Source organism: Achroia grisella, unplaced genomic scaffold (genome assembly GCF_030625045.1).
Source record: "Achroia grisella isolate CSIRO2021 unplaced genomic scaffold, CSIRO_AGI_Agris_v1 utg2167, whole genome shotgun sequence".
NCBI classification, from domain to species: domain Eukaryota; kingdom Metazoa; phylum Arthropoda; class Insecta; order Lepidoptera; family Pyralidae; genus Achroia; species Achroia grisella.
Window position 1 is genome coordinate 2,114,026 of NW_026712716.1, and position 17,952 is coordinate 2,131,977.

The window sequence follows — 17,952 nt, forward strand, 5'->3', positions numbered from 1 at the left end:
AATGCCTAAGCATAGCATTAAGTCCGCTTTTTGTACCATAATTTATTGGTCAATAAAGTTTTAAATAAATAAATGACAATAGGAAAATGTAAGATGGAGTGACACAGTTTATAGACGGCAGTGCTTAGTAGACAATATTGTATTCGTCTTAGTAGCCAGTATCAAATGCAATTATTATTTTGATGTATCTAACTTAACTTTGTCCTATCTATCTATCTATTAAACCTCATAATACTGTAAATCATAGCTACGATATTTTGTTTCAGCATCAAACCACCGTCAAAGGACGGCGTCACAAAGAGCAACCCCAGCAAACGTCACCGCGAGAGGCTCAACGCTGAACTGGACACCCTCGCATCCCTGCTACCCTTCGAGCAGAACATCCTCAGCAAACTGGACAGACTATCCATTTTGCGATTGTCTGTCAGTTACTTGCGAACGAAGAGTTACTTCCAAGGTATGTTATATTTTTATGACAGCCCCGGTGGTATAGTTGTTTAGCACATACTTACTTTCGATAGTCGTAGGTTCGATTCCTCGCACGAAAAAAACATTTATATTTATAAATATGATTGTTTATTACGGTCTGGGTGTTTTCTATGTATAATACATATGTATTTACGAAAAATAAATAAATATAGGATTTTAATGCAGTTTTTAGCAATAGAGAGAGTGATTCAAGAGGAAGGTTTATATGTATAATACATGTATATCAGTGAAAAGCCTGGGTCGGTAACTAGGAATATATAAAACAAAATTGACATTAAAATAAGACCTTGTTTTGGCTTGTATAATCGATATTAATTAAATAACTCAAAAACTAAAGTATACATTTCTAATTTATATGCTAACTTTCAAATGTTCAAAATTAGTTCACATAGAAAGTTCTGGCAGGAAACTCTAAAAAGCAAATATGTATAAGGTTTATTATAGTCCATTTTTTCGTCTGTATTGACTGATTATATTCCATTCATCTATAAAATATTAATAGATTTTTCGCTGTAACTTCCAATAGTGTATTCAAATATTTTTATAAAGAGCTGTAAATTTCGTAACAAACCAAAACCAATAGACCAGCATCTTGCATCCCGCAAAAAGAACTAGAATTTCTTTCTCGCACTAACCCTTTCCATTACAAAACGATTAACGATTGGTCTTAGAATCGATCGTTGCATACCGATGTATCGATTACTTACAAATGTACCGAGCGACACGTATTTAATGTTGTCAGCCAATTTTATTGCGCTCTACAACGCGTATTAATAAATGAGCCCGTTCGAGTTCGAGTTCGATTCCTGTTAATTGTAATCGATATTTAACTCGATTTGATGATAATGTTGGTTATATTTTTGTATTCAATATTTCTCGTATTTAATTATGTTTATGTAAATAATATATTTAATTACATTTGTAGTTATATTTGAATATTTATACTTTGTCTTTCGTAAGCGTATGTCTTACCTATTTCAGCTGCAAAGAAGCTTGCTTTGTAAAGTATGATTTATAGATTTAGGCAGTGATATTACAGCATAAGAGGCACGATATCATGTCCTCTGGAATAGCAACACATGAGTGGTATCACTATGGTATGGTTCTTATTCGCTATTAAATAAGGACAATAACGTTGATCGAAATGGATTTTACATTTTTTTAGGGACTTTTATCTTAACATGATTATGTCCAGTCCAGTCCCATCGTATCTTATTACTAATCTTATGTTCTACTATACAATGAAAATAAAATTTTTGCCATCTCAAAAAAATACAACATACAGCATCCAGCCAAAGTCGATTTTTTTACATACAATTGAATGGACTTTGAACAAAGTTATTTACATGACATAACGTTTATTCAGTTTAGTCGTTAAAACAACTCTTTTTATTACACAGTAAAGGTTAAGATATGACAGTGAAATTACAAGGTATACCGCAATGGATGACGTCTTTAGGAAACTTAAGAGGTACAGGAGTCATGTGACGACTTCATGTTCGTAGTTTTTTCATTTTATGGATATATACGACGGTTTTCATTCATTATTAGGTGAACAGCTTATGTGTTATTACAGTTATATATACTTATATCACAAAGAGGTAAAGTTTGTGAGGTTGTATAGGGTATCTCTGGTAATTTTGGATCATTAACCGATTAAAAAAAAATGTTAGATAGCCAACGGCCAATAAAAGCGATCTAATTGAAACGATGATAGAAATTACGACGTTCTGAACTTGGATTCAGAACGTCGTAATTTCTAAGTCTCTAAGTCTAAGTCTGAGTCTGAGTTTACTAGATGATCGAACTTCGGTTCGATCCCCTAGTAAACTCAGACTAAAGTCCTTTCTTGGTTTTTAAGTGGTGTCTGCACTCTCCAAATCGTTGGTGAAGTTGCATTAATAGTTCGTTTAAAAAAAAAACAATAGGAACGGAACTGCAATGGACTATATTGCGAAAACCAGAAAAAAGTAACTCTGATGAAGTTCAAGTGGTATACTTACAATTGAATTGAAATAATTAAACATTCCAAAATTCCAAATTTAAAGAAACAAACAGCCTGCGCCCTCTTGTAATCGAACGCGTAAATCTCTGGGCCACTTTGCATACGACCGCTACTAACATATGCATATATCACTTAGTGAGTTATTAATGCCCTTTATAATTTTATACAGTACCTGTATCGAATATAAAAATCAGTAGGGGGCAGTTGGTATCTGCTTTATAGAGTGCAGTCGAGACGGAGGGCGCGACGAGTTGCGACCGCGCTCAGTACAGCGGCGACGAAATTGTCTTTCTTGCATTTATATTTCTGGTTTATATTGATACTAGTTATCGACCCCGAGTGTACATAATATACATATTAACCTTCCTCTTGAATCACTCTATTTATAGCTAAAACTGCATTAAAATCCGTTTAAAAGATCTAAGCGAATATCGCAAGCGACTTCATTATGTAAAGAAGTAATATGTTATTACATTTTTTTCTTCACTATTGGTTTAAATATAATCCAACACTGAAGAAAAAACGTCGCACCGCTTTTTATGAAAATTGCGCGGACGGAAGATAATGAAATTTCGCACACTTATAGTTTACAATAGGGAAGGAGTGCGGAATGCTAATATTTTTTTTTTAATTATGCATATAAAATACATTAAATCAATGAATAAAACATTACACACTACCATTATATTACACGACTGATAACAAAATTTCAACGTGAAATAATGTCAATATTGTTAACTGTCAAATCAGTGAATCGAGATTTGTTTCTATGCTGTTATCATAATAATCTATATGAAGCAAATCATTAACAAACGTATATGTTCAAACTTATAATTTAAATTAATTGTAGTCGAATTTCAACCATTGGGTAACCACTAGTGTAAACTTATATTAGTTTATTTAAATCCGCTATCATTTCCATGTGTGGGAGCACAAATATTCAGTGCGGAAACCTGAATTCTACTACTGGAAGTTACTACTGTTACCTTCGCTATTAGTGATCAAATTCCGACCGTTATTGAATCTATGGATCTACACCCATATTGCGAGTGAGTTGAGATGAGACTGGAGCACAGTGATGTCAATCTCTATAAGCGCCAGCAGTATGTTCAACTACCGTTTCTAGATTGTCTAAAACTTTTAAATAATGTTGACTGTACCCCAAAACTGTGTCTTTGTCTTTATATATTTTATAGAATATGGTTAACACCATATTCTATAAAATATATATAGACACAGAATTTTAAGGTAAACAAGGCATTTATATTACTAGCTAGGTAGATCACCAGCTAACTGAAGTACAGCGATGTCAATGTCGGTAGACATCGAGAACTTTAGATGGACCGTCAGCTTTGCTATTGCAATTACAAAAAAAATGCTAAATAACTTTTACACGCAAATGTACATTGGAAAATATCGATAATTCGAATTAAATCGATTGTTGAAGCATCGATTACACGGGATCTTTGGATCGGTGAGGATTTCGGCGGCGCACTGCGGGGCACTTTTCGTTACTACCCGTCCGACAACTGGTTACAGGATCGCTCACTACCGGTAGCTGAATGAATTACGATCGAGTTCTTAGTACCAGTGCCGTTTGTGTGAATAATGCGACTGACACAAACGTACATCATGTTATTATTTGCGATATATTTTTTATACAAATGAACGCATTAAATTAGTCGTAATGAGGAGTTGATTCTTGCTCGTTATTCTGATTCTGCATTCCGAATGGGCGGTAGATTAATAAAACTGTTAGGTACCGTTCAATAGTGCTTGAAATTAAGTTTTTTTTTATACAGATTATTTGTGTTCTATTTAATTATCACATGCTTATAGCACGCACAGTAGCCCAGATGAGAAGCTAAATAAAATAATTATGAAGTCGTCTATTAAGTTATACAACGACATCGCGGGTTCGAATGTGGCCAATACAAAAAACATTGTCTTAATTTAAAATTAATTAATGATAATGGAATAGTCAGACCAATGGTAGAATATAAAGTCAGTTTAGTCCCATTACAGCTATTATGCCAATTTCGAAATATAAACAGATTGACAGTATTCAAAATACTGTCAATTCTTTTTTAAAAATTGAGTAACTAACTCGAGACCGTAACAAAAGTCTATCGTATAAGAACACGGCGTCACACATATTTTTAATAGAAGATAATGAAATGGTGCACCCGCCTGCGCTAATACATAGTTTACGCTAGCAGGGTACCAGTGGAGAATGATAACATGAACATATAGTCAAGTCACTTACCCCTTCATGGTACTTTCATTAGGAATTTATCACGATGATTTCCAGGAGGAACCACATGGATCAGTGGTACATGGTACTATATAACTAGCAATTTTGGGGGGAAAGGGGTTGTTAGTAATGTGGACTCTCGACCCCATCGCTAGCAATGTATTATGTCAGGTTGACCTCCACGCGGTTCCCCTTGGAAACCATCGTGATATTATTTTCGGCGCAGTATGTCATTCTCTTCCACTGCTCTCTATCGGTCGTCATATCTGAGCATACACTTCTTTTATTCATATCATCTTTCACACAATCCAACCATCTTTTCTTAGGGCGTCTCCTCCCTTTACATCCATCCACATTCATATTATACACTTTCCATAAGACATGGTCCTCATTGCCCCGCCAGCGTAAACTGTGATATTCGCAGATGAATTTATCATGATGGGCACCACCTGACCTCATTCTCATCATATACAAAAAAAAAACTAGCAATTTTGCGTCTTTAGTCCACATTACTAACAATCCTATTCACACTTGAAAATAGCTCTAAGAATCATTAGGTTACATTACTTAGAATTTACTTACACTTGAAAATAAATGTGATTTCCGCAACTGACTTAGTCCTCTGACTACCCCGTTAGGTGTGAGTCACGAAAATCACAATGTTGTTTTTATTTTTATACCCAACAACGGAAAATAAAACTGCTAAATGTTTTTATCATAAAATACATTCCCCATATTCACCAAATCAGTTCTGATTGATGATACAATAAATAACATTCATAAAATAGTTCGCTATTCGATAAAACCCCGTACTATATACATGCAGTACATACTCGAATACAACTTTTACTCAACATACCCACATTTCCCCAAAGTAAATACCCCACTCTCCCCTCGGTGCCTGCCGCTGCGGAGTACGGTCCGGAAGAGTAGACCGGGGTATCGATCGTATGCTAATTCGGTAACGTTAACTTATTGATGGGGAATCGGGGGGTATATAAAACTACGCCAGTGCTTTTATAGTAAGACTAGTGTTATACCGCAGTTATGCTCCCTTTATATTGTAGGTAGATATACCGTTGCCTGAGGCAGGTGAACCATTCCATATTAATATATAAAAAAATCTCGTATTGTCTTCTGTATTTCAAATAACTTAATGTATACACTTTGAATAGATATACTATTTTATTGATTCTATGGTTCAGTTTTGAAAACAGACTCATCAGTATAAGAACAGTCAAGAAACTTACCAGTTTCTCTTTTAAATAAATGTTGTTCAGCATTACATATTAAGATTTTGTGAGAATACAAACTGCCAAAGATTGTTGATATAACAGCTACTTGAGTCATCATAGTTTCAGAGCAAACCGGACCATACTAACAGATTCCGTTCACAAGTGTAACGAGTGGATCCTGAAAAAAGACATTTTTATTTTGACTATTCATGTAAATCGTCAATTCTCGTTTACCATTAAGTTGTACGTCTGTTTATTTATCATTCTAATTATATAAAAATATATAATGTGTGATAGTGGCAACACTGGAATTGTTAGGAACAGAATCTGTAACTGTGTTGCCATAAGTTTGAGCATAAACGAATTTCCACAATGAAATAATAACGGAAATAATAAAATAATATTTATTACATCTACCTATATGTAGATTATTTTATAATCACATTGTGAACCGAGCGTAAGAGGGTGCAAAACAAGCACTGAATTTTTTCGCTTCATAGCCTTATTACTGTTCTACAAATTAATAAACCAAATTGAACTTTATGTAAATCAAGGTAGGTGCTACTTTTGTGAGCGGGCGAGCTGGCGATTGTATTATAATTGATCTGATAAGGGACGTAAAGCCTTTGTTTTTTATTTAGTTACGAATTATGAGGGCGCGGTGTTGAGCCACGTGGGTTCCGTGGGGTTCAGTTCGATTCTCTGTTGAACCTGAAAATTAATTGTTGTTTTGTTATACTGTGTGTTGTAATAAATTTATTCTATTCTAATTGTATTATTTTATGCATATTATGGTATATCAATTATCATAATATGAATTTAGTACATAATATAATAATAATCTCAGGACAATTCACACAGCGCCATCTAGACCCAAGTTAAGCTAGCTAAAGCTTTTGTTATGGGCACTAGATAACTGATACAAATACATACATATTTTTATTCTTAAATACATATATATTATACACAGAAAACACCCACAATGATACAAACAATCATACTAATGAATACCAATGTTTGGGATGTGCGAGGAATCGAACTGGATACCATCGAACGTAAAGCGGTGTGCTAAACCGCTAGACCACGATCGACATAAAATATAATAGTTTTAGAGTTATGTATTAATAATATTTTAAATTTATTTATTCTTTTTGCCAATCTTACCATATAATACATAGTTATACAACACCATCATACTGTAGTTTATAATATGGTTATATAATCTAGATTATATAAATAAGAGTCTATTACTATATACTTAGATACGTTTGTTTTGTAAATATATACATAATATAGAAAGAAGACCCAGACCAATACAAACAATCATACAATCATACTCACGAATACATATATTTGTACCGCGCGAGGAATTGAAACCTCTATCCACCACAGGAAAGTAAAAGCGATCTGCAAAATCACTACCACCACCGATGGCTACCACTAAAAAATGTGAGCTATATGTATGGTGAACTCTAACCTTACGAATTGTAAACCGGAGTAGTGTACCACGAAGTCACTACGCACTAAATCAATTACGCTTTTAATAATTCCCATTAAATCTAAAAACATTTTTTACCATCGAATTATCCGCCATCAACATTAAATTAAGCGGATTCGGTAGAAAAACCACTCCACCTTTATGGTGGCCATGATGGATCACCGCGGCTTATCGTAGATTATTGTTTTCCATAAAGTCCTCAGTAAAAGCTCTAATTTGTCACATCGAAAGTTGAGCTTATCGGCCGCAGTAATTGTTTTCAAAATTCTCTGTGAATTCGTCAACATCTGATAACGGAATTCATGTCTAAAGTGACCGTGTTAATAATTAATTGCCTACATATTGAATACTAGCATATATGTATATATATATATATTATATAACACGCGTCACTGCCTGAATATATTACATACTACACTATGTTACTTGTTAATAATTTAGTTTTTTTATATGCGAAAGAAATACATAATAATACTAACAGTAATTTTTTTTATACCACGTAGGTGGCTAACAAGCATACGGCCTATCTTATGGTAAACGATTACCGTAGCCTATGGACGTCTGAAACACCAGGGTTGTCACATGCGCGTTGCCGACCCTTAAGAAACCTTAATATAACCCTTCTTAAAAAACCCCATACTGTAGTCTCTCGAGAAAACCTTGACCGGTAGTTCATTCCACGATCTAAGTGTACGCGGGAGCAAGCACCTCTGAAACCGCACTGTCAATATTCTTGGCCATTCGCACACCGCCATTTAGTCCCAAGTTAATACAAATATATAGATTTTTTTTCGTAAATGCATACATATTATATATAGAAATCACGCTGACCGATACAAACAATCATACTCATGAATACAAATGTTTGCACCGTACGCGGAATCGAACCGGCGACCTTCGGAAGTAAGGCATAAAGCGCTACACCACCGATGCCGTCAAATAGTGCAGTCCTATATATACATACACGAAAATTCATCACACTTCATTAACCCTTCGTCCAAAGCTATAAAGTATTGTAAAATTTTATATTTACACTAAAAGGACTAATAGCTTCATTAACGACAGGAACATCAATATATGATCCCATATATATGTTAATTACATTACACGTTTTATAAGAATAGGTATAGTTTTAATTTATTACTATTGTAATCACATTGCTGACTAAGGAACAAGTTACAAACTGCTATAACTACATATGGAGAATTGAAGATGTGTTTGAGATAACAACGTCACGATTAATTAGCCACCTTGTCGTCGCAAACTTGTGTTCATATTTCATATTTCTATGGAAGGCAAGAAAGAGATAAAAAACAACTGTGTCATTTGATGCATCTTAATTTCAAATTTGATGTCGTTGGTCAACACATTGCGATGTTGAACCGTCAATTTCTAGTCGGGTTCCGTACTTATTGTTTTATATATATTTTTTTTAGCACACCGCCTTACTTCCGATGGTCGTGGATTCGATTCCTCACACGGCATTTGCATTCATGAGTATGATAGTTTGTATTGGTTTGGGTGTTTTCTATGTATGTATTGACGAAAAAAATTTTCTATGTGTTTGTATCACTTACCATAACACGAGCTTTAGCTAGTTTAATTTGAGTCTAGATGACGCTGTGTGAATAATATTAAATTACTAATTTTGACAATACAGAAGACTGTTCTTTTCTAATAGAACTTTACGTATAAAATATATTAAAACAATACATATGTTATTGATGCCTACAGTTTTGTTTCACAATAATTTATTTTATTGAATCATCTACATATCCTTACTATCAACTTTGAAAAAGTGGTGAAAACAACATTTGACAAGCCCACATTTCGCTTATTAAATTCATATAGTTAGGGGGTGAGCTGCCTGCCTCTGCAATTACATATTTGGTTTGTTACCAGAGTTTGCATTACTTGAGTTAGTATCTGTATTATTTGATTTCCTAATCGGCTCTCAGACACATGTCGTTCACAGCTTGATGTCCGCATGACGCCAGCAGTGTGCGATAGAGATGACATGTTTCCTCCTCTTTCCGACATATACTACAATGTAAATATATATATATATATATAACTCAAAGGACTGACAACGCAAATAGTGATCTATCAACGCACAGCCCAAACCACTGAACGGATTGGGCTGAAATTTGGCATGCAGGTAGATGTTATAACGTAGGCACCCGCTAGAAAGGATTTTGATTAATTCTTCCCTCAAGAGGATAAAATAGGGTATGAAAATTTGTCAATTTTAAACCGATCGGGCTGAGATTTTGCATGCTTAAAGCTACTATGACATAGGCATCCTCATAGAAAGGATTTTGATAAATTCCATCCCTAAGGGGATAAATCAACGCGAGCATAGCCGCGGGCAAAAGCTAATATCAAATAAAATTGGTACATAAAAGAATTTTTAGTGTCATTAAAATATTTCATATTCGTTTACCCCGCTAGTTTACCCCGCTAGTTTTCGGTTTACATATCCCCCACGTAACTCTAAAAACACTTATTGTGTGTTAATCCCAAATGATTGAAATTGCGTGAAGATGATTAATCATTACATTATTAGCGACATGGAGTTGCTGTAAAGGTATAATTTGCTGTCACCTGCTCACTATGTGGTATGTAAAGGTGGTAGGTTAACCGACTGTACTGGAAAGGATGTATTCCTTATTAAGCATCAAAAAGAAATACCCCGTTAAATAATGATAGAATGGTATAGAATAGAACAGAATAGAAAATCATTTATTTAAATAAACTTACATTGAAGCACTTTTGAATAATCATTACATTTTTTTTAATCTGCATAAAGCTGTCTCATCACAAGAAGAACGAGCAAGAAACTTGCGTTTTGCTCTTTTAAATAATTTTATTATTACTTTACATTTTTAAATTTAATTTCACCGTAATGAATCTGTATTTTTATATTCATGTACTAGCACGTATGAAAAGAATTTTTCTGAAAAAAAGAAATCAAATCAATAATCAAGAAATTGATAAAATTTTCCAAAGAACCTAATTGCTTAAAACAATTCTTATTATCTATTACAACGATTCTCAGGTTTGAATTTTTTTTGTATTGTGAATGTAGTTCAATTATGATTAATCTATCTTTTGGTTTGAATTGAATACTCAGAACAAGCAAAAGAGCTGAGTTTCTTTTTAGTACTTTTTATCTTGAAAGCACTCCGAACTGAAAGTAGATTTGTCACATCGTAAGAGTCTGCAATAGCTGAAATTGTAACTAATATTATAAATGCGAAAGTTAGTATGTTTGTTAGGTATTTATACATTGAACAATATAAAACTTTATTAATTTCAAAACATTACAAGATAATACATTCTCGTTGTAACAATAAACTACTCATCCCGCACCATAACAACGGTAGGTATCAAAAACTGCAAAGGAAAAAAATCCTTTCAAACACGTCTAATGGTGTTCACACAAAAACCTCTGAAATAAACACCCCTTATATATAAGGCTACGAAATTACGCGGGGTAGTTTGTAAAATTCGCCGACTCCTCGGAGGGGGTGCGGGGCGTTGTGCAGGGGGCGTGGGGGTACGAAACAACCCCTAATGGCGGCATCGCGTGACAGAATTTCGGCAGTGACCCGACGAGCAATGTGAAAGTGAAAATATTTATATAGTGCTGCTAATACCGTACAATTAATAAAACAATAAAGCTATAACTTCAAAGAATTTGCTAATTAATAAAATTAAAAATTCTAATATTGTGTTTTGTTGCAGATAGAAAACAGTGTTTTCATTTTAGCAAAGTATTTACGTATTCAACTAACTTGCCAGTTACTTTCTAAATGAGATTTAGTATTTTGCTTGTTTCTATATTAAAACTCGTTATTCGGTGAATAATACAATAATTGATTTTGTTTTCTGAATATTTAAAATTAGTTCACTTTAAACTGCCTTGTTGACCAAACGGTTTGCAACACCTCCTAACTTCCTATAGTCGCGGGATTGATTCCTCGCACAATACAAACATTTGTATTAAGGGCTATTATTGTTTGTATTAATAGCTAACTGTTTCCTATATATTTATTTATGTATTTACAAAAAAAATATTTACGTGTTTATATAAGACGTTTAGTACCCATAACACAAGCTCTGAGTAGCTTGGAAGTAGTTGGCTCCGTGTGAATTGTCCAGAGCTATTATTGTTATTATATTGTATTGCTTTAACGTAAAAATTACATTCAATCATTTATTACCACTTACTTACTATCTTAGGTATAGATAATACCAAATGGTTCAAAAAATATATAATAGAGGTTAACATAAAAAAAATAATCATGCTATATAATGTTATACGCTTGCATACCGTTTATGTAAACATAACCTAACTCATTTGAATAATTCCCATTATAATCCACAATAACATTCACGGTATTTTAGATACCACCAACTCAATTATACAATTCCTATGAAAGAATGGAGCAAAGAAAATGGAGGGCGTATTATCAGCTCTATACAATTCACTGGCATTTCAACGCGCCACGGAAAATTTTATTATAACCAAATTGTGAGCAATATTTTCGTAAATATTTTGGAATGGAACTTGTGTGCCACTACGTTTTACAAACAGACATAAATATCAGCCCGTTGGCTGTTACACTAATAAATGACTCGGGGTTTGCTTTCTTTTCATACATACCATAAATATATAGAACTACATATGTCATACATACATAGTTTAATCGATATAGGTTTAGTAACAATTGAAGGGATTTTGTACTAAATCTTTTTGGGTACATCTGTACCTGTTTATTTATTATTGTTGCTGACATACTGGTCATATAGTTTTATATTTCATATGTAGATTGTGTTTTCTATTAAGAATTTTATTATATATTTTTGTATAGATAACTTTCAGTGTCGAATAAAGATTGTGATAGTTGTCTATCACAATCTTTATTCGACACTTATTATTATTATTCTTATGCTTCAATTTCATAACTTTTGCTAGTTTTTTACCCTTGTGGCGTATACCACACTTACGGGATAAAACCAAGAAAGTGCAATGCGAGTGTGTGTATTTATTATTATTATTATTATAATGAGTACAATTATAATAATAATTCCCAAATTTCAATAAGGTCCGCATGGATGAGTTTTACCTTCTTTTACACCAGATAAAAGAAAAGAAAAGAAAGTTAGGAATAATAGTAATTATTGTTTATTTCCGACTTTTTTACCCATTATGTTAGTACTAAAATGTTTTTAGACTTAATCATTATGCTTGTAGGCTTATAGAGACTGATCTACTGATAACTTTGATTGATTCATACTGTGACTCAAGTACGTCTTTATTTACTTCGACTTTGCTATTTGGAAGTTTGTATTAGTACGTAATCTTAAAAATGTAATGCGGATCAAGATTTACTAAAAAAAAGCACAAACAAGTTTCCTGCTCGTTCCGCTGAACAACGTTTACTCAAAAAGTTCATCTTTATATGTTTCTTGCTGCTTCTTCTTGTGATGAGTCTACGTTCTGAATGAGTGCTAGAAGAAAAAAATTATATCTATTCAGACGTGCTTATATTAAGTTTATTTAAAAAAAATATTATTTATATTTCTATTTATACCTATTTCTACAACCAAACAGCGCGTTCCCAAGTTATTTCAGTTAAAAAAGCGGAACATGGCAAAGAAATTATAGGTACGAAGTATATCACCTGAACTTGTTTCATCTGGTTTGTTTCAGTTTAAAATGCTCGATATGGCAGTGAAATTATAGATCACATGTCATCTGAATCCTCAATTCTAATATAATAATAATAATAATAATATTTATTGCAGTTATAGGTTGTGTTACATAATTAAGTTGTACATAACGAGTCAATAATTTTAACATACAAGTGTAATTGTGCCATCTGAACTAGTATAAAATTATACTGTATCTCAGATGTCACATACCTTCCCAGGGTGCATATTATTTCATTTATTAACATTTACTTTTACACAGCATACTACACATCTTATGTTAATCTTAATAATATTATAAAAGCGAAAGTTTGTAAGTATAGATGTTTGTTACTCTTTCACGCAAAAACTACTGAACGGATTTTGATAAAACTTTAGAGTAATATAGCTTATACAACAGAATATGGCTATAAGTTACACGCGGGTGAAACCGCGACCACAGCTGGATGTATATTTCTATGTATGTACATTTAGAAGAAGTGCAGAAACGCATAATTATTTTCTCTCTTTCTCACACACACATTTATGAGTTACTGCCATCAATTAATCAACAATTTAACGGCAACAGTGAAATAAATTGTACATGTTTACGTTACCTAGACTGCGAATAATGATTACCTACTTCCGTAGCTATTAATCAAAAAACAGACAGACAGTTAAATAGTTATGTGTCTATAATATAAGTGATATAATTTTACAGTTTCCATATAATATGATGGGAATTACACTGAAAAGATTACCAAATAAATTAGTTGAGTAACTCTAGAAGTAACGAAGCTTTAGTTATAAACAACATTTTCGTTGCATTCACAAAATGGAACTATATTAATAGACAAAATATTTTTTAGTAGTACAACTAGTTTTTCCATCACTGTTTCAGTAAACTAAACTTTGGAAGGTATTTTTAAAACCTTTCTTCAGTCTGAGATATTTCCAAATGTTTGCTATAAATTATTTAATTTTACAGTTTAAGTATTATAATTACAGAAGAAAAAATAAACTTGGCTTTCTCTCTTCTCTCCTGCTTACTATACTCAAAAGGGGTTGATAATGGATCTGCTGAGCATAAACCTTAGTGTTAGGTTTATGTTACCTTTATTTGTCTTCTGGATTTACTTCAAAGGATTGTCCTTCCGCCGAAGGGGTGACGAGGATTCTTCCCAAATAATAAACCACACGGTGTATCTATGAGCACTATTGCCAGTCACAAGGTGGCGATAGCAGAAATAGCGCGTTAGCCCGCCCTATAGACGGTACACCATCTATAGGGCGGCCCCATCACGTTGTTAGGGCGACCTATTTCGTCCTATTCAATATATGAAGCCACAAATACCTTCTACAACTATCTACTGTTACAACCTAACTGAAATGCAATGCAAGAAAAAAATAAATTATACATAGACACTAAGAGACGTATATACGTAATATTTACCGACGTTTAGATACAGTGAGGCGGTCTTGTTGCTGAAAAAAATCTTATCATCAACCCTACGTTTTTTAACCCTTAAATATTAAATTAGTTAACTAACATCTAAACAAGGAAAACTTAAAAAATATTATTTTTCAGGTAAAATAAACATGAAGTTAGTTACTTTAAAATTTAATAATTTTGATACTTTTTATTTTACTATTCTAACAAAACCCCTAGCACATGTAATGGATTATAAAGTTTCAATTACACTAAGCCGGGAATCATTAATTTTGCACCTGTCATACAATACATTATGTAAAGTAACCGAGAAATATATCCATATATCATTTTATTTCACGATTATATTAATATTATACATTTCGTACTTATTACCATAGTCTCATTATCGTACAACCGTGTCGGACATAAATTAGCTTAATATGTCGTAATAAAAAAATATTACCTAAGCCAGCGCCCTCTGGGGGCGGCCGATGACATTGTTCTATAACGGGGCATATAACTTTTGTGTTTACGTTCAGTTATCATGAATTATAAAATGCTAATGCGGGGCCAACCCTATCCTCTGTTGAATTTTCGCTAAGCACTACAATTTGGTTATTATATTTGAGATATTATACACAAACATCAATGTGTGTAAAATTTTTGCAAATATGAAATATGTTGTAACACAACACAACAACAACATAATATTTACAGATATATTATTTGTAAATTAGTATTCTGGGTGCAAATTTGTTGTGGAGGCTTTTGTTCAGCTGTGGACGTCTTCTGGGCTGAGATGATGCAAATATGAAATATGTTGTAATTTAACAAACATAATATTTACAGACATATTATTTGTAAATTAGTATTCTATATGTAAATTTGTTGTGGAGGCCTTTGTTCAGCAGTGGACGTCTTCTGGGCCGAGATGATGCAAATTTGAAATATGTTGTAATTTAACTGACATAATATTTACAGACATATTATTTGTAAATTAGGATTCTGGATGCAAATTTGTTGTGGAGGTTTTGGTTCAGCAGTGGACGTCTTCTGAGCTGATGATGATGCAAATTTGAAATATGTTGTAATTTAACTGACATAATATTTACGGACATATTGTTTGTAATTTGTATTTTATTATTGAAAATTTAAATTCGTTGTAATTTATCAACTTAATTATTTACAGATATACTGTTTCAAATTTGATTTTTCTTGTAATTTTACGAATGTAATATTTACAGGTATACTGTTTGTAAATTTGTATTTTTTTACAAATTTAAAATATATTGTATTTTAACTAACATAATATTTATAGGCATTTTTGTAAATTTGTAATATTTTGCAATTTAACTTATTTACAGGTTAAATGTAACAATTATATTGGTATTATTTTTCAAGGATAACAAATATCAGCACTGTAGACAAGTTAAAAATATTTATTATTATTATAAGACTATAAATTAGATTTAAAAAACCCAATTTACAAAAGGCAATTTTCTATTCGTACATATAACACTATCAGAAAGAAAATAAAACATATATATTCAAACTGGCTATTCAATACAAGAAAAACAATTTAGTGTCTATTCTAGAATAAAATAAAACGGATCATTAATTATCACTAAAATAAAACACAATAAATGTATAAATACAATACAGACAGAACCAATAAATTATTAATGGACTTATGGTTAACACGTTAAAATAATTAGTAAGGGTTAAAAGCGGTCACGACACGGTCAAGACGAAACTGGTTATATATAACATTTTTGAGTGGAATCATTTACATATTATACTTATACTAGTATATTTCCAAACAGAAGAGGAAATGCCACTACACATCTTATGTAGTTGTAGCCCACTCGTGCATAAAGGAAATATCTCCTTTGGAAAGTATACATTCTATCCTGAAGAGATAAATACCATCGCTCCTAAGAATATCCTTCAATTCTTGTCCCTCACGGGTCTAGGTAGCGAACTTTGGCTGGCGAGCATAATAGCTCTATGCAGATCGAAGTGTCACAGGTCTTAGCATCTGACAATAGCCCAAAACCCCAATAAAAAAAAAATTCTAGTAGTTGGAAGGAAGTGGATATTATCCTACATTTATATATGTTTATTCTCACTACTCTATCGACTCTAAAAGTTAAGTTGTCAATTCGACTTCTAACACTACTATAAGATAAATTTATCTTATAGTAGTGTTAGAAGTCGAATTAAAATAATGTCTTTAAATTTAAAGACACTATTTTAACGGCTGTGGAAATCTAGCGATTTAACACACCGCTTTACTTTCATTAGTCCCGAGTTCGATTCCTCGCACGGTGCAAAACATTTATATGCATGAGTATGATTGTTTGTATCAGTCCGGGTGTTTTTTATGTCTTATTATATTATGTCTATAAAAAATGTAATATAGTATGTATATAGTATTTATAACAGTTATCTAGTATCCATAATACAAGCTCTGCTTACCTTAGGAGTAGATGGCGCTGTGTAAATTGTTCAGGGATATTCGTATTGTGATTAAATTAATTAAAACGCCTAATTAAACGCCTGACATCTGAGTCAACAACCTTACAAAATAAGACTAAGTACAAAAGACTGTTTTATCGCTAACATAATCTCTTTCAGACAACCTATGGGAAGAGAGTATTTAGTAAAAAATAAAATAGATGGCACATAAGTAGAAATAAGTTACGAAATAATAATAATACTCTTTATTCTACATAAAAAAATAAAAGAATATTTACAAAAAAAGAACTTAATATAAGACTATGCTAAAAGGCGGCCTTATAGCTCAAAGCTGTCTCTTACAGAAAACCTAGAAAATAAAATGAATTTAAATAAAATTGTCATACATACACTTATATCTTCATACACGTCTCATTTCTAACATCCGCGTTCAGTGAAAACTCGCATAATCTTTGAAATAGATCTATGTAAGTCAGTGTATCAGTGTATTCACGGTGCATGAATTTAATAGTTGGCAATAAATGGCAATAATTAGTATTTTAAAGAAGAGCACTGCACTGTTAACATTAAACCTGGACAATACACACAGCGCCATCTAGCCCCAAGCTAAGTAGAACTTGTATTTTGGATACTAAACAATCAATTGTTTAGTATTTTTTTTGTAACTTCATAGGAACCAAAAGGTTCAACCAATCATTCTGATTATAACTGATATTTGCACACCTCATGAGATAATGAATACGTATGCTTGAATCTGAAGAAAAAAAATTTAGACATCTTATTAATGACATGAATGATGAAAAAAATCAGAGATGGAAATGTAAAATAAGAAATGAAGAAATACTTGAAAGGGTTGAAGAAAAG

The 17,952-nt window shown here is 32.5% G+C and overlaps 1 protein-coding gene across 1 annotated transcript in view; it reads left to right on the forward strand.

The window, feature by feature from the left end:
- The window catches only part of LOC131842356 (aryl hydrocarbon receptor), a 155,394-nt gene that overhangs the window by 95,693 nt on the left and 41,749 nt on the right, over positions 1 to 17,952 (forward strand). Inside the window, exon 2 of the mRNA XM_059190896.1 lies at positions 267 to 457. The gene's annotated coding sequence lies outside the window, so the exon portion shown is untranslated. The remainder of the gene's footprint in view (positions 1 to 266; positions 458 to 17,952) is intronic.